Genomic DNA, 27,819 nt, shown 5'->3' with positions numbered 1-27,819 from the left:
CCACAACACAGCTCATGCATCGGAGCTGCTTACAAGAATAATATACAGAAGAATGGAAAGGAAAATTGAGAATGCGCTAGGTGACGATCAGTTTGGCTTTAGGGAAAGTAAAGGGACGAGAGAGACAATTCTGACGTTACGGCTAATAATGGAAGCAAGGCTATAGAAAAATAAAGACACTTTTATAGGATTTGTCGACCTGGAAAAAGCGTTCGACAATATAAAATGGTGCAAGCTGTTCGAGATTCTGAAAAAAGTAGGGGTAAGCTATAGGGAGAGACGGGTCATGTACAATATGTACAACAACCAAGAGGGAATGATAAGAGTGGACGATCAAGAACGAAGTGCTCGTATTAAGAAGGGTGTAAGACAAGGCTGTAGCCTTTCGCCCCTACTCTTCAATCTGTACATCGAGGAAGCAATGATGTAAATAAAAGAAAGGTTCAGGGGTGGAATTAAAATACAAGGTGAAAGGATATCAATGATACGATTCGCTGATGACATTGCTATCCTGAGTGAATGTGAAGAAGTATTAAATGATCTGCTGAACGGAATGAACAGTCTAATGAGTACACAGTATGGTTTGAGAGTAAATTGGAGAAAGACGAAGGTAGTGAGAAGTAGTAGAAATGAGAACAGCAAGAAACTTAACATCAAGATTGATGGTCACGAAGTCAATGAAGTTAAGGAATTCTGCTACCTAGGCAGTAAAATAACCAATGATGGACGGGGCAAGGAGGACATCAAAAGCAGACTCGCTATGGCAAAAAAGGCATTTCTGGCCAAGAGAAGTCTACTAATATCAAATACCAGCCTTAATTTGAGGAAGAAATTTCTGGGGATGTACGTCTGGAGTACAGCATTGTATGGTAATGAAACATGGACTGTGGGAAAACCGAAACGGAAGAGAATCGAAGCATTTGAGATGTGGTGCTATAGACGAATGTTGAAAATTAGGTGGACTGATAAGGTAAGGAATGAGGAGGTTCTACGCAGAATCAGAGAGGAAAGGAATATGTGGAAAACACTGATAAGGAGAAGGGACAGGATGATAGGACATATGCTAAGACATGAGGGAATGACTTCGATGGTACTAGAGGGAGCTGTAGAGGGCAAAAACTGTAGAGGAAGACAGAGATTGGAATACGTCAAGCAAATAATTGAGGACGTAGGTTGCAAGTGCTACTCTGAGATGAAGAGGTTAGCACAGGAAAGGAATTCGTGGCGGGCTGCATCAAACCAGTCAGTAGACTGATGACCAAAAAAAAAAAAAAAAAAAGGGTAATACAATAAGTTAGTATTTCGCATTGGGAGAAGTCCACACATTTGGTGGAGGTGTAGAGGTAGCGCCAGAGTAAAATTAGGGTGCATGACAGGAGTAGAACAAACGAAAAACCAACAAAAACACGTGCACACTCAAACAAAGACATCTCACACCACATAAATTACACCCATACAACATTTTCATGGCCCTACAGTCATTAAATTTATTTTTGGATATTGTGTCCTTCGTAATATTACACATGTAAAAAAAGAATTATAAAGTAAAAAAAAAATTTACTCTTCATTATTTTTTCTGTAAATTGATTATATAGAGCCTGCCGATGTGGCCGAGCGGTTCTAGGTGCTTCAGTCTGGAACTACGCGACCGCTACAGTCGCAGGTTCGAATCCTGCCTCGGGTATGGATGTGTGTGATTTCCTTAGGATAGTTAGGTTTACGTAGTTCTAAGTTATAGGGGACTGATGACCTCAGATGTTAAGTCCCATAGTGCTTAGAGCCTTTTGAACTATTTTGATTATATCGATGTAATGACATTTGTGAGAGAATATGGCACTTGACCTCTCTTGAGGATTGTGCAGATCCGCCATTAGGCTCCGGAACTAATACAGCAGACAGGATGTCATGGCCCACGCCAGCCAGTGAGGGGGCGAGTGGATCGGGCAGCCGTAGTGAGTCAGCTGTAGGAACCCTGGTGAGGGGACTGCCCGCAGCGACAGAACCAGCCGTTGCCAGTTGATGCGCCTACGTCATGCAACCCGGTCGCCTATCGGTGGAGGTGGCACGTCTCAAGCCAGCAAAGGCAGCAGGACGCCACCACACGCTGGCAACAATCCCTTAGCAGCCAACGATCCACCATGCCGCTAATTGAGGGGCAAGCGAGTCATGTGACACCACAGTCGACATGCGCGCGGAGCCTAACTGACTCAGTGGGGTGCCGAGAATAACGTGTCCTGTCGACAAAAGGCGAGCTAATCCGATATCATGCGCTGGCAGGCACGCGTTCTGATGTAGAGGTGAACAGAAACAGCAGGGCTGTCGCACGTCCCACTAACGCTGACTGGATTTCTACACCAGGGGGTGGGTTCCACGTCAAATGCAACGCTGTCCTGCCAGTCCCTGACGGCTGACTGTGGCTGGACCAGGATGAGGCCAACGGTCCGGTGTAGTCCAGAAGCTTCCAAAGATGCCAGATGCTGCCAAGACGCCAGATGCAGCCAGAGACGAGAGGGAACACCGGAGATGTCTGCCGCCACTTCTGCCACATCATGTGCTTAGTGAGAGATCATTCCACTCTTTTGCAAATTGTTATTCCTCAGTTCTACCAGCTCACAGTTTGTGCATGTGCGTAAGTGCCATGTTCTCAATTCGTGTGACATTTTCAAACCCCAAGGATCCTTGTGAAAGGAGCAGTAGGATAACTTCCTATAATATCTTTTTGTGTTTCTTGTACATATTAATTAAACTGTTGACTGTGAGGTCTATGTTTTTTTCTGCACATTTATAATTTGCTCTCGACAGTAATTATGTGCCTGTATTTGTGTTCATGTTTTAGAAAATAATGTCCGCCCCCAGTAGCTGAGTGGTCAACGTGACAGAATGTCAATCCTAAGGGCCTGGGTTCGATTCCCGACTGAGTCGCAGATTATCGAGGCTCAGGGACTGGGTGTTGTGTTGTCCTAACCATCATCATCATTTCATCCTCATCGACGCGTAAGTCGCAGAAGTGGCACCAAACCGGTAGACTTGCACCCAGCGAACGGTCTACCTGACAGGAGGCCCTAGTCACACGACATTTATTGTTATGGAAAACAATACACAATTTTTCACGACTTAGGTAATAAGACAAACAGTTTACACTTGTTATTTCCTTGTTCTGTGAGAATTTGAGAATATATGAGTTTGATCATTGAGACTAAATGAGTGATAGAGCAGGGTTTAATCAGTGAGCAGAGAACAATTCATACTCCAGGACAATGTAAATGATTAGGGACGTTAGACATCTCCGACCTCAGGATATAGTGTGAATGGGTACATTTCTTTGCTGCAAGGCCTTTTAACTACATATCAAATGTTTAACGGAAGTCTGTGATGTAGCAATGACCACTGGGTCTAACGTAATTCATACTACTCACAGTAATGTTTACATGTACTCTTGCTGGCTTGCAGCTTCATGTGAGTGAATGACCCCAGGAAGACTGGTAAACCAAAAATCAATAAGTGTGCCTTCGGCAAACGAGTACTGTCAGTACAGTAAGACCTTCACCACAGGCTCCCCAGTCTAATCTAAACTACTCGCAAGTGCAGTCAGTCTCAGGGCAGGTCCCAAGTACATGCCAGAGCTTCGACCAGAAGTGCTTACCAGACCAAAGTCCCACACCCGATTGCTTCCCACCAATCCAGAAAAAAAAATCCGTTTTCCCGCAAAGTGCACGCACGACACCGCCTTCCAACCGTCTGGAGCCAATCACAAGGCTCTAGAGGTGCTAGATCTCTCTTCCCACACGACAGCACAAACCCATGTCGAACCAGGGCAAGAGTTAAGAAACCTACGTCTCTGAAAAGAAAGAAACCGCCAATTACCGGCTTTTTTAAGTTTTTGCAGAGGGGGAAAAAATTATTTTCTCCAAGGTTGTGTCTCTTTCCACAGCAACAAGCGAACAGATACAATCTCAAAGATCCGTATCTAAATCGCCTGTGCCTTGGAGCTTGTTAGTCCTAGCTATGAGGTGTAACAAAAATTCCATCTCTAGACGTCTCTCAGATGCAGGAGTTTTCTCATACAACAGGAGTAACCGAGGGAAGTGGCTCACTGGCCTTCTTGCAATATCGGCAAACACGAAAACCTGTGAATTTTCATTACGCGTGGCTCTGCACACAATTCCCGGTTTACGACTCCACTGTGAGACGCGTTCCTTTAGACCGTCGCCCCTGCTGCTCTGACTACCCTGTACGACTGTCGACCTGTCCGGCAAGATATACTGAGGGATGGGCGCGCTGCCAATTGCTCTCATTTCCCAACAAGCCGTTACTACGAGCTAAGAATCATAAAAATACCTCATGCTTTCAGCGCCCTACCAGGCTCCATCAACGTCTGCTCAGGCCATTAACTTTCGCCGGCCGGAGTGGCCGAGCTGTTCTAAGCGCTACAGTCTGGCACCGCGTGACCGCTGCGGTCGCAGGTTCGAATCCTGCCTCGGGCATGGGTGTGTGTGATGTCCTTAGGTTAGTTAGGTTTAAGTAGTTCTAAGTTCTAGGGGACTGATTACCTCATAAGTTAAGTCCCATAGTGCTCAGAGCCATTTGAACCATTAACTTTCTGGAGTCTCGCTCAAGGGGGCGTCAGGTTGTAATAAAATCTTTAATAATTTTCTGTATGGGAAAAATAGGTGAGAGAGTAACTTGTTTTCTCTCGGCGTGAATCAGGCGCCCGCTGCGGAAGCCAACACGCAGGAACGTCTTCCGAACGTTCGTTGCGGAGAAGCTGTTAGTTGTCCCTAGATTCATCTGGGTGGTCACTTGCTCAAAAGGTGCGCGTCTATTCAACTGTACACATCTCCTCAGCCGTCGTTCACCCCTGTCATCCCTGGCCAGTGGTACTGCACAGTTGCCTTGGCGCCATTTCGGATAGCGCCATTTTACCATGCATGGCATACTTTAGCCACGTCCGAAGGCGATCAGTTTACAAACTTAGCCGTCTCGGAAACGCTTTCAACCTTGACCCGAATGCCAATGATCATGATCTTTCTGACGTCGGAGAAACTGCTTCGTTTCCGAATCTCTACAACGACTGCACTGTTATCCGCGTCCCTGGGATACGCTTTATATTCCCTCCACTGCTAGTTCTGTCACCCACAGTCCGTCAGTAGTTATTGCACGTTGATGTCAATCATAGATAATTATCACATTATGTGGGGCAGGATGATAAAAGTAAATGTTTACAAAATATAAACGTTCATTGCCGGAAATGTCAATTAATAAAATGTTCCGGGCTATTATGCCGTCGCCGAATGTATTTCACCTTTAAACCCTTTGTTTCGTCCCCATCTGCTGTGGATATTTACAAGGGGGATCGTAGCTACTTTGAATGTCCGATTTACAGCCTGGTTCGCCATTGACTGCTGCAAAATTCTGCTTCCACCCACTTCTGTTTGCTTCCGAGCACGGACGTGACGTCACATGTCTTGAATGCGCGAGCGCAGTGGACCGTTGTCGACTGCCGTCGTCCGCTGTTGCTATTATCCCATAATGGAAGACTGGTACACACCTTCTTCAGCACCAGAATCCAGATGTCATACAATGTCATGGCCTACTGCTTCCTATTGAAAATCCTGGGATGCTTTACAATCTCTATGGCCTCTCTGTATAGCCTTTCATGGCATCCGCTTGTGGCTCCCGGTACTTGAGTTCTATCAAAATGAATTTGGTGGTCTCCTGGCAGCAAATCACGTTCCGAAACAAATGACCTGTCAGTCTTCCCTCTTCTGTAGTTGCCGCTGTCCTCCTCTAGTCGGTTTTTGACCGTTCTTTTTTTAGTACCCACATACACCTCCTCACAACTACACGGAATCCTATAAACTCATTACTACGGTGTCCCGCTTTTTCGGGATTTTTCCTATGCGGTTAGTAACATCCTTAATGCAAGGCAGGAGAACTTTCGATTCCAACGGGGCTTGAACATCGGTATGATCTTTACGAGGTGGTCTTGACGCTCTTGTCACCTCAGCAAACGAATAACCGTCTTGGGCAATCCATTGGCGACTTGTTTTAATTCTGCGTCAAGCAGCACTGGTTCGCAGATTTTCCTTGCTCTATCAACCAACGTTTTTGTGATACCTCGCATTTGTTGTGGTTAGTGGTTTGAATCCCGGTGTAGGTAACGATCTGTGTGTGTGTGTGGTCTATCAGTAAGCGGTGTGGCTCAAGTTACCATCTTCTTTCTTGAAAACTATCACATCATAAAAATTTAATCATCCGCCTGTCTACCTCTATGGTAAGCTGAATCTTCGGATTGATCCCGTTGAGATATTTGTGAAAACGACCCAGTTCCTCCTTGGCATGCCACCACAAAACAAACGAATCATCCACGTATAGGAACCATATGTTCGGTTTCCTGTTCGCAGTTTCTAATGCCCGTTCATTGAATTTTTCCATTTTTCGCTATGATGGGCTTGAGGGGCTCATAGTAGCGACATCATCTAACATGATGTGAATCTGAAACTCAAAGATGCTACGATGCCTCTAGAAAACGTCATCCGCAGATGGGGACGAAACTTTGGGTTTTAAGGTGAAGTCCATTCGACAGCTGCGTAATATCCCAAACATATTAGTAATTGTAAAAATAAATGATGAGATGCCGCAGTTTTGTTTACTTTCATGTGTGAAAGGTCTGAATGGAATAACATCGCGTATGGATTTCGCCATCCATGATTTGTGGAAATTATGTTGTACATGTTTAATAAAATATTTAAGTAGTAATTCAGTGAGTGTCCTCGATCTGGGATAAGAATCAACGTCCATGAGTGGCGAAACTCCCACTCTTCTTCTGCAACTTCGTGACTTCTTTACTGCAGCTCCGCCAAGCGGCAGGTGTGTATGAACACACTGCGAAACGATGGGTTATGTATTGTGGAGAAGCACATTGAAAAGGAACATAAGGTTGTTTTAAGGACGTCATTGGAGCGTTATAAATGTGGAAAAGCGATTTATAAAGTGGGATGAAATAAAATGTTTTTCTCTCTTTTAGGCAGAGTTGTATCGATAACAAAAGAGATGGAAACCGACTCTCTTTCTTCAAAGCAAATTGGAATAGTCTGTACTGACATATTTGTATGAGAAGTCGAAAGCTGTAAACGAAGTTCATTGTCATAACTGATGTTTATTGGTTCACTGAAAATGGAATGAACAACTTTTTGTTGTTTGTCAAGGACAAAAAAGCGGCGATGCAGCAGTGGCAGCAGTGGACTAAAACTGTGTTTTTGCTAAATGTAACTGATCACGTGGTAAATTTAAGGCAAGATACGCACATAAATAAGAAGTAAGCGTCACAGCCGCTGGAGGACTAAATGTTACAGCCGAGAAAGGAAATCTAGCAGATTCACAAAAGAAGACGAAGTAAATATTCCAGAACTCGAATCGAGAGTAGCTGCCAACATGAGCAACGTAGAAGTAAATATCCTCGGAGTAGGGAAGCAACTTACATACTTAATAAAAGCAAGTCTTCTGGTCCAGATTGTATACCAATTAGGTTCCTTTCGGAGTATGCTGATGCAGTAGCCCCATACTTAACAATCATGTACAACCGTTCGCTCGGCGAAAGATCCGTACCCAATGACTGGAAAGTTGCACAGGTCACACCAATATTCAAGAAAGGTAGTAGGAGTAATCCTCTAAATTATAGGCCCATATAGTTAACGTCGATATGCAGTAGGATTCTAGAACATATATTGCGTACGAACATTATGAATTACCTCGAAGAAAACGGTCTATTGACGCACAGTCAACATGGGTTTAGAAAACATCGTTCCTGTGAAACACAACTAGCTCTTTATTCACATGAAGTGTTGAGTACTATTGACAAGGGATTTCAGATCGATTCCGTATTTGTGGATTTCTGGAAGGCTTTTGACACTGTACAACACATGCGGCTCGTAGTGAAATTGCGTGCTTATGGAATATGAATTATGTGACTGGATTTGTGATTTCCTGTCAGAGAGGTCACAGTTCGTACTAATTGACGGAAAGTCATCGAGTAAAACAGATGTGATTTCTGGCGTTCCCTAAGGTAGTGTTATACGCCCTTTTCTGTTCCTTATCTATATAAACGATTCTGGAGACAATCTGAGCAGCCGTCTTCCGTTGTTTGCAGATGACGCTGTCATTTATCGAGTAATAAAATCATCAGAACATCAAAACAAACTGAAAAACTATTTATAAAAGATATTTGAATGGTGCGGAAAGTGGCAATTGACCCTAAATAAAGAAAAGTGTGAAGTCATCCACATGAGCGCTAAAAGGAATTCGTTAAACTTCGGTTACACGATAAATCAGTCAAATCTAAAAGCCGTAAATTCAACTAAATAACTAGGTATTACAATTACGAACAACTTAAATTGGAAGGAACACGTAGAAAATGTTGTGGGGATGGCTAACCAAACACTGCGTTTTATTGGCAGGACACTTAGAAAATGTAACAGACCTACTAAGGGCTACACTACGCTTCTCCGTTCTCTTTTTAGAATACTGCTACGCGGTGTGGGATCCTTATCAGATAGGAGTGACGGAGTACATCGAAGATGTTCAAAGAAAGGCAACACGTTTTGTATTATCTCGAAATATGGGAGAGAGTGTCACAGAAATGATACAGGATTTGGGTTGGAAATCTTTAAAGGAAAGGCGTTTTTCGTTGCGACGGAATCTTCTCACGAAATTCCAATCACCAACTTTCTCCTCCGAATGCGAAAATATTTTGTTGGCACCGACCTACATAGGGAGGCACGATCACCACGATAAAATCAGGGAAATCGGAGCTCGTACGGAAAGATATAGGTGTTCATTCTTTCCACGCGCTATACGAGATTGGAATAATAGAGAATTGTGAATGAGGTTCGATGAACCCCCTGCCAGGCACTTGAATGTGATTTGCAAAGTATCCATGTAGATGTAGATGTAGAAGATATATTAGGTGTGTGCATAAGTTGTAACGTTTTCTCGTTAGACAGTGACTCCAGTCATCGATATTATATTCTCTTTCAATACTTGCAACAATCTGCCAGCACTGGGGTAACTTTTAGATTCCACAATTATGGAAGTCACATGGTTTTGGGGCGAAGAAGTCATTGAGCCATTTTCGGAACGCATTATCATCTGGAAAGAAACGTTCTTGAAAACTGTTCGATAGAGAGCGGGAAAGGTGAAAATCTAAGGGGACGAGATTAGGTAATAATGTGAGTGTGGAAGGACTTCTCAACCCAACTCCTGTACAGTGTTTCCTGTCAGTCTAGCAGAATGCGGGCGGTCGTTATCATGGAGTAGTATCACTTCACGCAGTCTTCCTGGCCGTTGTTCTTGGACTACGTCTACAAGACGTCTCTGTTGTTGACACTAAATGTCACCAATGATGGTTACAATGCGGGAAGCAAATCGTAGTGCACCACACCGTCGATGTTCCACTAGATAAATGACATTATCATCTGTTGATGCACCCAAATCTCTGTATGAGTTGTTGCTGCTTTGTTTTGGCTCAACCATTTCTTCCTTCTCCTTACGTTAGGCTGAAGACTCCATTTCTCGTCACCAGTATTGGTACAGGATAGGAATGATCGGTATTGTTGACGAGCCAATTGATGACGAGCGAGCAGAGATTCACATAGGCCACCCACCGGTTTTTGTGATTCTGGCTTAGAGCATGCGATATCCTTACAACCAATTTTTGCATCTCCCCCATTGCGTGCAAATGTCGCACGACGTTGGAATGATGCGGGTTCATTACATTTGCGAGTTCTCGAGTACACTAACGTGAATGGTTGTGGATTAATGGGTTTAAACGATCTTCAAATCCTGAAGGTCTTCCTGAACGTGGAGGGTGACCAATGTTAAAACGACCTTCCTTAAAATGAAAAAAACACTCTCTTGCTGAGTTATGTCCAATGTCATTTATCCCATACACGATGCAGATGCGTCCGGCTGCCTCCGCTGCTGTCACCCCTCTACTGAACTCAAAAAGAGGAAGGAATATGTCAAAAATGTTTCGATTACTCCACTTGGCGCTCCAATTTTTGGCGTCCGCAGTTTCACTCACTATCTCCAAATGACAAAACGACAATACTTAGACTTAAACTGCAACAGTGAACTAGAAATAAGAACTGACAATCGATAAATAAGAACATAGCAACCAGAGTATCAAAATGCAAAACGCCTCGAACTGGTGTATACATTTTGATGCCTGGGAAAGGAAACAGATAAACGTGGCAGATACACCCAAAGAATAGAACCAAAAACAAGGCTAAAAGGTCGTTTGTAAGAATAAATCACGGCTAATGTCAAAAATTGCAAAAATTGTTCCTACTTTTGAAAGTATTAAAAGACGGTCTGAAATCCGATAAATAAACTCGCGTAACGAACTACAGTTCGGGCAACGCATCAGAAAATACGTGGAAACATAATATATTCTCTAAGCAGTTCGTTTTGAAATTAAACACATTAGGTCACAATCATTTCGCGTGTTACAGGATTTTCCATGATACGATTTCAACTTGGCTACTGTCAGTTGTATGCATTTCACTGCACTCTGATTTTATTATTACGTTACCATTAGCAGGATGTGTGATTTTAGTTTAACTATATTTTCCTGTTCGTACTGGAATAAATTACTTCCCTAGTTCATGACTGGGAAATATGGAAGCAATTTCTAAGTTCATATCATGCCAATTGCTTGGAGCACTAGCATCGCCGTCGAAAGGTTGCTCTTTTTGCCCTATAGAATTTCGGGACTGTTTGCCAAATGCTGTGCTTATGTGGACGATCACGGTATGTCTATTTTTTGGAGCGGAAGTTTGACTTTGCCAATTGAGAGAAGCGCAAATAAATAGTCTGTAATCTGCATCATTAAACTTAAATAATTACTATCTGAAAATAATTAAGTTCAGAAGTGTTAAAGGATTAGTTGCCTCATACCTGAACGTTATTTTGCGACTCTTCCAAAAAGAATAAACGAAGAAGTTATATAAACATTTCCTTATTATTTCATTAACGATATTAATAGAATTTAAAGGTGCGTTCCTAATCCTGTCTCAAGTCTGTAGTTCCTAGATATGCTCCACGTTTAATTACCTTTCCTGACACGTATGGATTGTAAGTACAAAAGCAACTAGGGCTCGCAATAATGGCTTTTTCTCCAGGCGTCTGACACAGCTGGGTGCCTGCGACGCATTACGTGCAGGTGGTCACTTAACTTTCGTACGGAAATATTTACGACAGCACTACCGTGGTAGTCTCATATAAAAATATTTCACAGGTCAAGAATTAGCGTTGCAAATCTGTAGAAACAAAACCCTATAAATATAACAGTGTCCAAAAAATTTTCGCCAGCATTGTGATACATTCACTCATTTCATAACTCTTAAAGTACGATTCTTGGTTTCCAACATCCTTTTTCACAAGTCAAGAGTCCCTACCCACTATTCATTACTCCTTACCTTATTACACATATAAGTATCCATCGACACTCGTCAATATTTCGTCATTATAAATATGAAGCATATTCAAATAACTCGTATAGCCTCAGCCTATTAATCATAAACATACCTCAGCAGCATAATACACATCGTCGTCGTAAAAATAACATCATAACACCTCAGTCAAATCTCAAAATCGTCGTAGCTTCCTCCAATAATTAAAAAAAATTCTCTGCTCATGTCAAAAGTGTCATCTGCCTCAAACGTACTTTAAAAATCATGCTCCCTTACCAAATATATCATTCAAAGCTCTCATAGTATCACAATGGTTCCGAAAAAATATGAGCATTTCACAAAGTACAGACAAAATACAATTTCATAAGTGTGCAGTTATCCAACTGTGTAATTGCGTAAACATCAGTCACTGATGTAATAAAAAAGTTTATCTCTCAGTTACATGATCAGATAGCTGTGTAATTTGTGTGTTAGAGAAATATGGTACCGATGTGTAAAGTTGTATAAGCAAATACCATATTAGCTAGGGTTCCTTGTGGTTGCCACACACATGGTACACAAAGTAAGCGTGTACCCCCCTGAGGATTAATGTAATTATGCCCTCAGGTGTTACAGATTACAGCAATGGAATGAAATGTATCACGGAAAACTTTCTTTGTAATTAAAAAATCTTTGAAAATAAGTGTTTTAAGTATAAGATTAATCACTCAAATGCGTGTCCTGTAGCGCTAAATGCGCGTCTTGCTGTAAGATAATTCTGTGGAACTGTCGTAGTTATCGTCCTCTGTAAGCAAGGTTCTGCTAAAGTCAATGTACTTACCTCATGAAACACAAAAGTGAAATGCTTTGCGTATAGATATCTTAGTTATTACGCTTATTGCCGTGATGAGGAAAGTACTGTACAGTAACGTATTGTTATGCCACGAAAAAGGCTGTCTCATTGTTGCTATACCACAAAAGTTACTACTAAAACATGTTTTTCTTCCTAGAAGAATTCAGAAAACTGTGCAGATATAAAACAGATACACTGCAAAAGCAACATTGTAAATTGTCACTCATTAGTAGCGTCGTGATAAAAATCGTGTAGCTGTCACATAAACTAACCTCTGTGTCATCTGGTATCTCTCAGAAAGTACTTTAAATCCGGAATGTATTTTCAAGTAAACCAAAATATTGCATTAAAATCTCATGAGCAGTACCAGTACATGTTCTATGTATGTAAGCCTGATAGTCGTTACGTAATCGTGCAACTAGCAAGCAAGAACGTACAAATACAACACTGTGTCGTCTGATCACTATAACAATGCATTCGTAATTTCTGTTTAAATAAGTTCTCATGGTTCTTGGCTGGATATTTAACTTCAAACATTGTTGCATGGTAACAGTTTCTAAAGCATACTAGTAACGTGAAGTGAAACGTTTTATGGCAAAGACAAAGTTAAAAAGCAGATTATCTTTCAATAAACGGTTTTACATGTGAAATATGGTGTAAACCTTTACTCTTCCTAGTACGCAGAATTTCAACTTGAATGCAATTATCATGCGGTATTCGTCCGTAAAGAATACTGGAATTTTGCTCAAGGTTAGCGTCAATGTTATGTTTCTCTGAGCCAGCCGGCGCACGCGGCTGCCTGCGGTGTGAGTCATTCTCTGTTTCTTTGTTGGCGCGCGTCGTTATTGGGATTAGGAGACCTAACTTCTACAAATTCACCTGCTCGAGAGGGCCCTGCCCTGTTTGAATCCCGCCAGTTCTGATGCAATTGACGTCTGTCGTTATGATCATATCGTCTGTCGTCATTTCGGTGGATTCCGTAGTTTCTTCCTTGTCGGTCACGTGGTGGAGAATTTCTCCCTGAATCGTAACTCCGCGCTGAACTGTTGCGTCTGAAGTTATTCTGTCTCCCTTGATAATAATTATTTTGGTTCCCATATTGTCTGTTTCTCTTATTGTCTCTGTGATAATCATTACCACGGAGAGGTGATCTTTCCCTGTAGTTATTACTACTCTGCCAACGGTTGTCATACGGGTGGTGTCTGTTTTGGTCACGATTTGTGTTGTGAGAATAGCCTTGTCGTGTCAAGTTATTACTTCTTTCATCGCGGAATTGCGACGGATGTGACCTGTAATTGTTGTGTTCCTGGTTTCGCGTTCCGCGATTGTCAGTGTCAATTTCTAATTCTTGTAACAGTCCCTGAAATGCTTCAATGTCGTCTTTGCAACGTCCTGCCAAAATAATATGTCGTAAATGTTCAGGCAGTTTGATTAAGCAAATGCGGATGAGTTCTGAGGGGCTGTATGGGTTTGTCAGGTACTGATTCTTGTGCAACATGTCTTCAAAATATTTCACAAGACTGGAGAATTCAGATTGTTCGAAATGTTTCATCATTATGATGCCATGTTTTACGCGGTCTTGTGTGGCTTGAGACCAATATGCTGAGAGGAAGGCATGGTAAAATTCTCCTTCACTGTGGCAATCGTGAATTACCGATCGCATTCTTACAGCTGGTTCATTCTCTAAGTAGCCACACATAAATTCTAATCTGTGCTCCAATGACCAGTTGGGAGGAAAACAATGAGAGAATTGATGGAGCCATGCTTGTGGATGAATGTCGTTGCCAGAATTCTTAAATGTTTTGAATTTACGTGTAGTAATGAACAGCTTATAGTCAAAATCATCATGTCGTCGAGTCGCATATCGGTCATTGTTAGGTCGTGTCGGCCGTTCCATCTCAAAATTCGGTGCACATTGCCAGTTTCTTTCATAACTTCCGAAATGCCCTGTGTTATTATTTTGTGGCTGTTCCGTATTTCTGTATCCCTCTTCCCGTGTTGTAGCGCGAGTGTCCTCTGAAATACGTAATTCTTGTATTAACTGTGTCAGCTGATCTTGTACTTCCCGGATTTCTCTTTGGTGTTGCGTATTAATCTGATTCTGATTTTGTTTGAATTTCCTAATTTGTTCGCACTCTTCAGTGTCAGTGAAGGCTACAGGTCTTGTGTCATTCAGATCATCATCTACCTTTGTAGATAAGTTAGTGACCTGATCCGAAAGTTCGGCTACTTTCTCCGATAGTGAACACATTTCCTCAGTGTGTTTTTCTGAACCAAGTTTCAGAATGTCCATTTGTGTTGAAATCGTATCTACTGTGTCCTTAAAGTTTTCCTGAGTTTTTGCAAGTTGCGTAACCGAATCGGTAGATGCAACTGAGTCAAATTTAGCTTGCAAGGTCTCATGATTTTCATGAACAATAATTTGCAGTTCTTTTATGGCTGCTTCGTGATTCTGTAATGCATTTTCATGCCGCGAAAAAATAGGTTGAAAATGCTCACAAATTTGTGTTTTTACGTCATTACAGACTTTTTGACATTTCGATTCAATGTTATGTAACTCACTAGTTAAATCTTCACGTGTTTGTTCAAGTGTGGTGTCTAACTTTTGAAGATTTTGTTCCATTGTGTCTAACTTTTTGAGAATTTGTTCCACTGTGTCTAACTGTTGCTGTGTTTGTCTCTGGTGTTGTTCCATTGTGTCTAACTTTTCAAGCTTTTGCTGTGTTTGTCTCTGATTTTTTTCAAGTGTTGTGTCTAACTTTTGTAGCTTTTGTCCCATTTGTTGCATTAACTGTAATAACAATGCACTGGTGTCTGAAACATGTTCCTCAGTGCTTTTCGGCAGTGAATTTGCACCGGCAACATTGACATTTTGACATGCAGAAAATGTGTCTTGACTTATTTGAGAAAACGGTGAGGAACCAAAACCTGAATCTACAGTATTTGCGAGATTGTTTCCTGTCATTTCGGATTCCTGAGGCGAGCTGTTGCCGACCGATCGTTCGATAATGCGTCCCTCTTCACTAATTGTTTCACTGTCCACGCCATTGTTTGCCGCCCGCTCCATTTCCCTATGCTCAGTTACCAAATTACTACTTTGAATGTCTGTTAATTCATTACTCTGCGGCGCTAACACACTGCTTTCGTCTTCACTGTCATTTCTCAGTTTACTTTGGAGCCTAGTATTACGTTTTTCACACGCCATAATTGTCACAGTATTTCACACGACAACACAGAAAAACACAATTTGAAGATCAAAAATAAGAGAACACATTAACATAGCACTGAAAATAATATTTAGTTAATTGCAAGCGCAGCTGCGAAAAACTTGCTGCAAATCTACATGCATGCCACAACTGTTTTACTGTACAACAATGAAAGACTGCAACTACAAAGGAGATTCTCTCTACAGTTACGCGCTAGCAATAAACAAAATCTACACTAATTACACAAACTACAAGAAAAAATCAGAAGATTCCAGTGAGGTATCCTGGCAGGGTCGCCATATGAAACGTCCCCTTTAAACAATTTTACAGGACTGTGCTTAACCTGACACACAATATTTTGTTAGCGCAACGCAATCTGACTTTCAAAATTCCCTACAAAATAATGGCCCTGACTAACATTAAACTATACCTTTCACAAATCACTAAATCACTTACCTCACAATAATCTTCGTTTCTCCCACTACTGCAATACAGCAAGCGCCACTACTGCCAGCTAAATAAAAGATTCAAACTACTAAAGGCACTAACTACTGATAGGGATAGTTAGCAAATGAAAGATATTAATAGAGAACAAACAATGTATTTACCTTAATATCATCACATGCCATAATATATATATCAGTTCATGAAAAATTACAAAACTCCGCCATCTCTCTCCCCACATCCACCACTGCTGGCGGCTCACCTCCAACTGTGCAACGCTACGCGCTGTTCACAGCCAGCTGCCTAACACTACAATGGCGAGTATTACAACAATGCAAAGCAGCCACAGACTGCACACAGCACAGCCAGTGATTTTCATATTGAGCGCTACGTAACGGTGCCAATAAGAAAACATAAACAGCCTACTTACATAGAGAAAACATAAACAGCCTACTTACATAGAGAAAACATAAACAGCCTACTTACATAGAGAAAACATAAACAGCCTACTTACATAGAGAAAACATAAACAGCCTACTTACAAAAAGCAACTGTGGGTCTTATAATGGATGCTCGATATTATCTTTCCAGTACTTTCCTGAGGTCGCATAGGGCCAAATCAAAGGAACCCAAAGTAATGGGTATTGTAGTATGGATCTGTGCAGTTCAGTAATGGAGTTCTTTGTTATTCCATACAATGAATGTCTTATTTTTCGCTTTCAGTTCACGGATATTTGTATGCATTATCACTAACAGGAACTTACATGTTCACGAATGACGTTCGGCGTAGTGATGAAGTTATTCGTGAGGCAGTCTGTTAACAGTTTTGAGGACGAGTGTTGATGTGTTGTAGTTACAGAGGGGCTCGTTAAGAAACCACCGAGCCATTGTTTAGAAAATTTTCAAAGTGCCTGTGATGCAGATCAGTTGCAATACACAACGACAGTAGTCTCTGAATGGCTACAATCGTGGTAGATAGGATAGTTCTCAATTTCAGTACATAGTAGCCCCCAGAGCTGTTGTGTATGCATGTACGTATGTTAGTATGTGCGTGTGTGTGTGTGTGCGTTTTGGACGTTGGGGGTAGGCTTCCGACCACTGTTGCCATCAACAACGACCAATAACAGCACGACAGACGAGGTGCTCTGTGCAGAAGATAACTCTCCTTTGAAATTATCTCCTAACCATATTGTAAACAACGCCCTTCCTCTCCACTTCCATCTACACTCTCCGATCAAAAGTAACCGGGCACCTATTACTGGACATTAATATGGGATGTGTCCACCCTCCGCCTTTATGACGGCTTGAAGTCTGCTAGGGAGTCTTTCTATGAGGTGTCTGTGGTGTCACCGCTAGACACCACACTTGCTAGGTGGTAGCCTTTAAATCGGCCGCGGTCCGTTAGTATATGTCGGACCCGCGTGTCGCCACTATCAGTGATTGCAGACCGAGCGCCGCCACACGGCAGGTCTAGAGAGACTTCCTAGCACTCGCCCCAGTTGTACAGCCGACTTTGCTAGCGATAGTTCACTGACAAATTACGCTCTCATTTGCCGACACGATAGTTAGCATAGCCTTCAGCTACGTCATTTGCTACGACCTAGCAAGGCGCCATTATCATTTGCTATTTATCTTGTGATGCATGTACCGTCAGACCGATGTTCACCAATTATGGATTAAAGTTACGTATTCCAGCAGCTACGTACTTTTCTTGCTAGTATAACTCCTTTAACTGTTCCAGACCTCTCGCCAGCCTGCGTGAGCTTAAACGCGTGCCTTTCTGCTACCCGTCACTGTGGATTGGCTGTCTTGCCAGTCCACAACAGTGTCTAAATTTCTGTGGAATGGCAGCCCATTCTACCTCTAGAGCCGAAACCAAAGAAGATAATTATGAACGTTGGGTAAGGAGGGAATTGTACGTTTTTAATCACCCATATGTTGTTCCATTTGGTTCAGGTCGGGACTCTGGGCAGGACAGTCATTTTCAGGAATTTTATTGTCCAAAAACCATTGCCTCATAGACGCTGGTTTATGACTGGGTGCATTCTCATACTGATACAAACAATCAGCGTCTTCAAACAGTTCCTCTACTGTACGCAGTACACAATGTGTTCATATCTTTCCGCATTCACGTCTTCTTAAGCATCATAAGAGGGCCCCACTCTGACCATAAAAATACCCCCATACCGTAACGCCATCTCGTTTGTACTTAAGTGTTGGCACTACACATGGTAACGTTTGACAGGCGTTTGGCAAACACAGACCGTTGCATTGCATCGCTACAGGGCGTAACGTGATTAATCACTCCAAATCACTCGTTTTCATCGCTCCAGTATCCAGTAGCGTCGCTCTTTACATCTCCTCAAACGTCGTTTAACATCGACTGCAGAAACGTGTGGCCAATGAGGAACTGCTCGACCACTGTGCCCCGTACTTTTAAACTCCCTACACACAGCCGTGCTGCTAGTAGCTTCTAGTTGGACCAGTGGTAGCATTTTTGAACTCAAGAGTGATTCCTTCTGCCGATTTCAGGTGATTTTTAAAGCCGTCTTTCGCAATGCTCGGCGGTCCCTTTCCGTCAGCCTGATGATAGTTTAGCTACCATTGTTCCTTCGCGTTTCCATTTCACAGTTACATCACTAACAATCAGTTCGAGCTGCTTTAAAAGAGCTAAAATGTCCGATGAATTTCTTACTCAGGTGACCTCCAATGAGCAGTCCATGTCCGAAGTCCTTCTTTATTTTCCCATTCTGCTGTTATTGCATCACTACCGATAACGTAATACTCTCCACTTCCTTTTACACTGCCGGGTTGGTTCAAAATGGTTCAAATGGCTCTGAGTACTATGCGACTTAACTTCTGAGGTCATCAGTCGCCTAGAACTTAGAACTAATTAAACCTAACTAACCTAAGGACATCACACACATCCACGCCCGAGGCAGGACTCGAACCTGCGACCGTAGCGGTCGTTCGGCTCCAGACTGCAGCGCCCAGAACCGCACGGCCACTCCGGCCGGCTACTGCCGGGTTCACCACTACTGACATCTGGTGGTCAACTCCACATTACATAAAGGTGTCTGGATGGTTTTGACTAGATACTGTATACTCTACAAGCCCTCTTACAGGGTAGCGTTGAGGGTACTCCTGGCACACTGCCGTGTCCACTATACCCTTTACCACCCGCGAAAGGTGAGTCGGACGACCCCTGTCGTAAAACTCCGTATAACCTCAAATTTCTCTGATTTTCTCTTCGCTTTCATTTCGTGAGAATTATGAGTATCGAAATTGAGCAACTCTGTGATGCTTTCGTATTGACTTAACTAACCCGGACAGGCCGCTGTGGAAGAGCGGATTTCGGCGCTTCAGTCCCGAACCGCGCTGCTGCTACTCTCCCAGGTTCGAATCCTGCCTCAGCATGGATGTGTGTGGTGTCCTTAGGTTAGTTACATTTAAGTAGTTCTAAATCTAGGGGACTGATGCCCTCAGGTGTTAATTCCCATAGTGCCTAGAGCCAATTGAACCATTTTTGAAACTAACCTGGAACGAAACAAGCCGCTCTTCTTTGTATTTTCTACTTCTTTTATTAATCGAACCCGTAAAGAGTCCCAAAATCACCAAAATTACATTTATATCGTTTGATTTATATCAGTCACAAATCTGGTGTGATACTCTTTGAGCCCCTACTTTGTTCACTAAACGAAAATGCGGAACTGTATCGAAGCCAAGCAACGCGGGCACCATTATCTTGGGCTCTCTGTATTTCATGGGTGAACAGTCCCATAAGATCTCTGTTTGAGGACTCCACATTCTATCATGGAATTAAGTGGTTACTTCTTATATTTGGTTGGTACATAAGTATGAAAGGTTTTCTCGTACATTTAATAAACACAACAGACACATAACGGAGGCTTTAGTCATCAGTAATTTCTTCAACGCTGGTCACAACAACCCGCCAATGCTGAGGTAACTTTTATCGCGGCTATGGATATCACGTTGTTTTGATGCGAAGCACTCGCTGAGCTATCTTCGGAGAGAATTTTCATCAGGAAAGGAAGATCCGTGAAAATTGTTTGATAGAGAGCGGAAAACATGAAAATCTGAGGACCCAAAATCAGGCGAATAACGTGGGTGCAGAATGACTTCCCAACCCAAGTCTGTCATAGTGCTTTTTTTTTTGTCAGTCTAGTAGAATGTGGGTGGGCTAGTGGTGTACCATCACTTCACGCAGTCTTCCTGGTATTTGTTCTTGGGTTGCGTCTGCAAGATGCCTCAGCTCTTGACAACAAATATCAGGAGTGAGTGTTACAAATCAGGGTATCAATTGGAGTACACCACACCGTCGCTGTTCCACTAGAGGAATGACATTATCTTTTGTGGATGTGCGCAGCTCTTTGCGCTGGGAGGTCTGCTTTGTTTGGGCTGAACTATTCAATTGTTTTCCTTATGTTAGCATAAAGACACCATTTCTCGTCACCAGTATCGATACAGGATAGGAATGGTCAAAGTTGTTCACGAGCTAGCAGAGATGCACATATGAAAGTTCTCGAGTACACCGAGGTGGATGGTGGTGCGCTAATGCGTTTAAACGATCTTCATCATACTCAGAAGGTCTTCCTAAACGGCGAATCGCTAATTTAAAAACAATCCTCCTTGAAACGATAAAACCATTTTCTTACCTTTGTCGATCCAATGGCATTATTCCCATACACCCCGCAAATGTTTCTGGCTGCCTCTGCTGCTGTCAACCAGCTATTGAACTCAAACAAAAGAATACGTCTGAAATCTTCCGATTTCACTTACAAACATTCCATTTTCTAACGTCCGCCGATCCACTCACGATCTACAATTCGCAAATGACTATACATAAACTTATATAGCAACAGTGACTACGAATAGAAACTGAAACTCGATAAATATACCCATAGCAACCGAAATACCAACATACAAAACAAGAACGCTACGAACTTATGCAGTAACTTAATAAAAGAATTGCATTGTGACACTGCTACCTATCTCGGCAGTTTCAGCGTGAGCTTTCCCCCTCGGATACATTCGCCGCCAAGACTGATATGATCGAACCGAGCGAGGTGACGCAGTGGCTAGCACACCTGACTCGCATTCGGGAGAACGACGGTTCAATCCCGCGTCTGACCATCCTGATTTAGGTTTCCCGTGATTTCCCTAAATCGCTCCAGGAAAATGCTGGGATGGTTCCTTTGAAAGGGCACGGCCGACTTCCTTCCCAAATCCAATGCGACCGATGACCTCGCTGTTTGGTCTCTTCCCCCAAACAACCCAACCCAAACCCAAGACTGATAATCGATCCATTGACACATCCTTTGGCGTGGGGCTGCTGCATCAGTTTGATTTATTTCACCTGACTTCTTCTGGGTACCACTGCCATGTCTGAGAGAGGAGCGATGTAGCAGTATGTGCATGAACGTACGAGTGAAGAGACAAATAAAGAACCACATAACGAAGTACACAATTAACTGAAACATATCCGTCCAGTTGGCTGTAGTATGGGTTAAGTTTATCACGTCAGCGTGAAGTTGGGCTACGTGTAATCACTGAAATATATTAAAATGGTAAGGGAAGAAAGGTGACGGAGACTTATGTGACCTTGGTGTAAGCATACGGAACAGAAACGAGAAAAAGTGTTTTCTATTAGGTCAGAACATTACGGGATGAAACATACATCGAACAAGTGAGACAAAAGCTGTCAGAAAATAGATGATGGTGTGTGATATTCGTATCAAAGGAAATACAACGATGGGAACTATTTTAACAAAAGAAACTGGTTTCGTAATATGAAATTATGCCGTTGAAATCATAGCGACTGCAGCAAGTTTGACAAGCTTATTTAGATACAATGAAATTGTGTAACTTACCCGTAGCTATAATTTTTATACAGTGTTACATATTGAAGTTCACACAGAGATCAGCATATAATGTTATAAATGCAAAGTAGTGTGTGCTGGGCATTATTAAAATTAAACCTTTGCCGCCGGTCGTTATTTAAATGAATGTTGCACGAGGCATCGTGTCGACCACTGTGATGGGTTTATCAAGAACAGTTATTGCTAATCGCTGTTACCAAGCTAGGATTTTAATCGTCATTTATAGAAACCTCCGTGCGTGGGATATACCAACAGTTAATTTTCGTACAGTTTGGCCAGATTAACTTGTGGAGTGGTTGAATAAACGTGCGTGTGTACACAATCCACGTACTTGACAGGAGAAGCAACACAAACGACGTTGGCTGGGAAAATATGAGTAAATATATGTAACACATTTTATGTACTTAAAAGGAGAAGCAACACAAACAGGTTGGCTGGGCAAACTTGACTAACTATACTTATTATACATTGTTTTAGGCCGCCTGCAGAATCGACGAAGAATGGTATATGTGGAAAGAGTGAGAAGGCGGGGGAACGTGACATATATTAAGACGTCAGGGAATAATTTCCCTGTACTACAATTAGCCGTAAGTGGCAGAATTTGTAAGGGAAGTTAGCGATTAGAATATATTCTAAATAATCGAGGGCGTTGTGTGAAGCACTATAGTGAGATGGAGTCCTCACAGAAAAGTAAGTCCAGTAATACGACATTAAACCGGTCAGGAGACTTATTATACACTACAGTAGGGGAACAAATGCGAGATACCTGGCTACTCGATCGATACGGCGTGTAGTGGGCCTCTTTCAGGGTCGTAGTGCCGCAGAATGCTATAAAAAAGAGGGGTGCTAGAATATCCGTTTGATATGCAGTAGAATGGGCCACAATCGCACGTTACTGCTGTCTGTAGAACTTTCCAACGACCGCCTGGAGCCTTTGGTAAAGTTTTCGGCAGCTATATGGACGTTGTCTTTACCGTAATATACAGCATGAACCCGCGATGCCGGCCGGTGTGGCCGAGCGGTTCTAGGCGCTACAGTCTGGAACAACACGACCGCTACGGTCGCAGGTTCGAATCCTGCCTCGGGCATGGATGTGTGTGATGTCTTTAGGTTAGTTAGGTTTAAGTAGTTCTAAGTTCTAGGGGACTGCTGACCTCAGCAGTTAAGTCCCATAGTGCTCAGAGCCATTTGAACCATTTTTGAACCCGCGATGATGTTACAAAATTTCCGGGGTGACGGATGGAGTATATGTATCCATTCTGAAACCCCTTGACAGTAGAATACATCTACCACTAATGCTGTTGCAAAGATTGCAGGGTAGGCAGCATCCAAAGGTGGTAGCAAGGACACAAAAAAATCCAGTAAATATGGGCTTTGAAATTATTACGCTTAAGAGTTATGAGCGTTTGTTTTGTTCATCTTTGATGCTGTGAAACACGTTCCTTCTACTGTAAGCTCTTTGGTTTCAATGTTTTTTGAAGAAGGTAGTCCGGACCAGAGAAGAAATAAAAGTACAGTAAACGTGTGTTTTAAAATGCATAGCGTAAGAACTATGAGTACTTGTTCATCTTAGATACTGTGAAATATATCTTTTCTGCTGAACGAGTGCTCATAGTTCTGCAATTACACATTTTAGACCCCATATTTACTAGACTTTTTTCCCTTGTTTTGGTTCATACTATCACATGTAAAAGTTGCCTACACTACAGTCACGACAACAACAGTACCGCTACATGTATTCCATTGTGAGAGACATCAGAACGATTTTCGCTTATAACTTTCGACTCTTATCATTTCCGGACCAAGGTCCCTTACTTCAAATTGACGCATTTATAATTCCCCATCATCCCTGAAAGTTTTTAATATCATCACGGAATCAACATTTAGACTGTTCCATTACATATTCTATTTAAGTTGTTTAATAGTACAACCAAACGAACATCTGAGATGCACTTTGACTTTTATGTGAATGACTCTGATTCAGTATATCTACAACAACATTCTGTCTTCTTTGAGCAGTCAATCAGTTGAGTAGTATTCTACCTTGCTTTCATGGGTAGTTGAATGCTTTCCATTATAGCAGTGAACAAAGCTAAATAGTAGTTCCACAATATGATTCAAGGTCTTTGACGGTCTGTGAAATCATCTTGTGGGCGGAGTTCATGATATTTCTGTCAGAAATCTCTTACATACGTAGAGAACACAATATTGCAGAGTTCTGATAATCCCGGCAAATCTCTTCGCATCGTCCAACACTCCCGCTGGAAGATCACGCTTAATAAATCCGGAAAACTACTACAGTGTTTCCGACAGAGGAAATTGAATTCTTAATGAAACACTGGCTGCCTCGGACGGAACTGGCAACAGGCTTGGGCGAAACAAAGCAATAACGTTTTTCACTGGAAATCCAAACTGAAGTTACGACTGGATATCCTATACGGACGCAAAGTAACGAGAAATCTAATCCTGTGTGCGTCACTGGTACTTCATATCAATTAACGTCAAACGTATTAGCAGGGTACTTACCTGCATGCATCGACAGTGAGTTCTGTGTTCGTCGTACTAATGGTATTTAATATTAACAACGAAAGACTTTTATGTTGATCTGCAAATATTATTTATTTGTCATGAAGGGGCTTTCACCTTCTTGGGACATTGTCAGTTGACAAATGAACGTCGTCGCAACCACAGATAAAATGACCTGCTACCTACACAGATATTACAGATATAGGTAACGAAAATCAGGAAATGAGGAAATACTGTTTGTTTACAAAGGAACGCATTGTGTTATAGTACGTAAGTATTGTATTATATCCTCCCGTACCGAACAACCTAGACAGGGTTTTTTTAGCGATTTCCCAGGTTCCACTTGGTGAATACGGGCTACTACCCCAGTCTTGCCTCAGTTACACGAATCGCAGAGACTTAGAAAAACTTTCTCACGCTTTCGTATGAATAATACTGCTCGCAGACGGTAAGGGCATCTGGCGATCCCTTAAACAAACCATGCCAAATGCATTAATAACGATGTCGACCCTGCGCCGAAGCGGGACAAAGGCACGCGAAGAAGAAGAATGTAAGTAGGGCCTGTTATACTATGTGGAAACCGTTACATTTAACAGAAAGTGAAGAATAAAGTTTGTAATCTAAGTGGAGAAAAAGGAAATTGTATGTGGTCGCTTGAAAGAAGGTGGCTGTCTGTGTTAAATGTACATTGATTTCATGTATCTTTATGCTTTTCTGAACAGCATGTAAAATGTGACGTTCTGCATCGTAAGGACGGTTCTCGGTTAAAAGTTCCATAAAGTTTCACTTTGTCTTTCCTAGTGACCTGCTTCCCTCATGTTCTCATAACCAAACTAAAGCTGAGTTTGTTTGTGCCACTCTTTCCCAAAGGTTTCTTTGGGTCTTTTGTTGTGTACCACTTCGTACACAGCAGTAAGGAAGGGTGGGGTACAGAACGATATAGCAACTGTCGTCGTAGGAAAGCTGGAAACGAGCAGATGTGATTAGCAAACAAGTTAACGCAGCAAACAGAAGATTTACTTACCTCGTATTTCTCCAAGCGAACGAACACTAGTTGCAAACAACCCAGCAAGAATTAGAGTCCAGCTGACACTATGTCAACTAGGATGAGACTCACTGTACGAACCACGAACGACTGTGTTGTAGCTAGGACCGCTCGTGGCACTAAGCCTCTGGAGGCCTGGCTCAGCGGGCACGCACCATTGGGTCCATTAGATCCCGCGCGACCGCTTTCGACGTCCCACGCTAACTTGCAATTCCGTTGCCAACGGTGACGCCTGTGGGGTTATATCGGTACATGATACCACATCTTTAACGCCGAATAATGCCGCCGCTGGTGGTCTAATGGAAAAGTTGCAGAATCGAATCTCGGCCGGAACACCGACAAGTTTAATCTGCCTTTAACCACTAGTCTTCATGTGTCAGTGTCGGAAAGAACCGTTAATAACGGCACCTGGCTCGGATTCCAAGTTAGAACTGTAGATTCCCTTCCCCTGGATGAATAACTAGGGCAGCTTCGGCACTTTTAACAGACCGTTTTGCCACACGCAGTTATTGTTATCACTGAATAGTAATTTTACAATAACAACACATCAAAACTATTATTTAATAGTAGAGACACAATGAAACCTTTGATAAAAAAAGCGTTAGAACGAGCAGCACAATGGGATGGATTCGTAAATTTGATATGAAAACACAGTTTGCAGAGCGATCATTGCAATGGGTCCAGCGAGCCTTAAATTATCTCTTCGCTCCGATTTAGAATTCCTACTTAGAACACCAGTCAACGAAAGTCTCATGCTTCCACGTATGAGATTCCCTCGGTAATACGATTTCATCACATTTGTTGGAGGTCAGACGTATAGCGGGGATTTGTGACATTTTAGTTTACTGGACATGAACTTCCAAACTGCTAAACACCAATCAAAGAAATTTTCATGCTTCCATACGTGAGATGCCCATGGGAATAAGATTCCTTCGCGTTCGTTGGAAGTCAGACATAGAGGGTTTTTTGTGACATTCTAGTTCATGGCACAAACTTCCAAACTTCCACTTTATAAACAAAGCTTATACAGGACGTCCAAACCTTAAAAGTCAAAATTGTCCTAAGCCGAGCGATCTGAGATAGGACCACTGGTCGAAGACGAAAATTTTAGGTGGTACGAGGCTTGTAACGAGGATTGTGTGTGAGGCTCGCGTTTCTAAACTACAAGATTTTTACTCTTCAGTCATCTTGTGCCATGTACGTCATTTTTTATACGTCAGGTTTAGCATACCACGTCGAGTTTACGTGATTTGCGATGTTTTTGAGCTTTGCAGCGAACCTGTAAGAATCCAGAAGCGCGGTGTGTGCGAAATCTAAACTCGCTCTCGTCCTTCAAATTTACTCAGTGCATTACGAGAAATTATAAAAAGCCATTAAGGCCGTTTTTTTATTTCCCATTCCTTTCTCAATTCGTATTCCGCATCTGTTATTCGTCTTGGCTGAAGTTCGTCAGGTGTATCATTTACTATGAATAAATATTCGTTCTAGTCGAAAATCAAAAACCGTTGTCCATTATGTCGGACAATAACTGACACTTTGATGATAATAATTTCTATTCAACAGTATTTTGTTGCATCATGCGCATATATTTAGTGTTAGTGGAGTATTGTTGTGTCTGATGTATTTGAATATTTATTTGGTCGCGCTACTAACTGAGATGTTATATGGTCATTTTTCTTCCGTCGAAAATTCGAACCTTCATCTTTGTGATCCATTTAAAAAAAATTTCCTTTTCGGTTTACAACTAAATTAATTTTCTTTTACGTCTTAACCCATTAGACAGAACAAGCACATCTAATACCATTTATTATGCTTTCAGATTCATAGGGCATAAACAAAAACCGGTCCGGTTTGTATGTGCTTACTGAACATCACTTGTTTTCGTTTCTGCATATTCCGAATAGGTGCTAGTATCTGCTCGAAGTAAGATGTTTATCGCAGTGTCAGTGTGTCTTGGAGAAACAAAGGTGATTTCTTTTTGTTTCTAGTAATTTCGAACTGGAATAATTTAATAATATGCTGCAAAATGCTAATATATCGTACATTACAGATAATAATAATTTATTTCATCACACTAATGCAACGATATATGATTTTTTTCCATTTGGCACATTCGGGAGCGAACTGTACTTCCCGCATTACACTGTCATTGTTTCAATAATTTTTACGCATTTCGTACAGAGTTTTCGGAGCATCGCATATATATTCACTTATTTTGTAACATTAATATTAATCGTTTCCAACATATCGTGAATCACACAAATTTTTTAAATTTGATATTTTGATCTTATTTTGCCCCACAACAATAAACTGACAATCAATATACACTCCTGGAAATGGAAAAAAGAACACATTGACACCGGTGTGTCAGACCCACCATACTTGCTCCGGACAC

The sequence above is a fragment of the Schistocerca americana genome, chromosome 8, assembly GCF_021461395.2.
Source record: "Schistocerca americana isolate TAMUIC-IGC-003095 chromosome 8, iqSchAmer2.1, whole genome shotgun sequence".
Classification (NCBI taxonomy): Eukaryota; Metazoa; Arthropoda; class Insecta; order Orthoptera; family Acrididae; genus Schistocerca; species Schistocerca americana.
The sequence above is the reverse complement of the archived record's forward strand: the minus strand, read 5'-3'. Positions refer to the sequence as shown.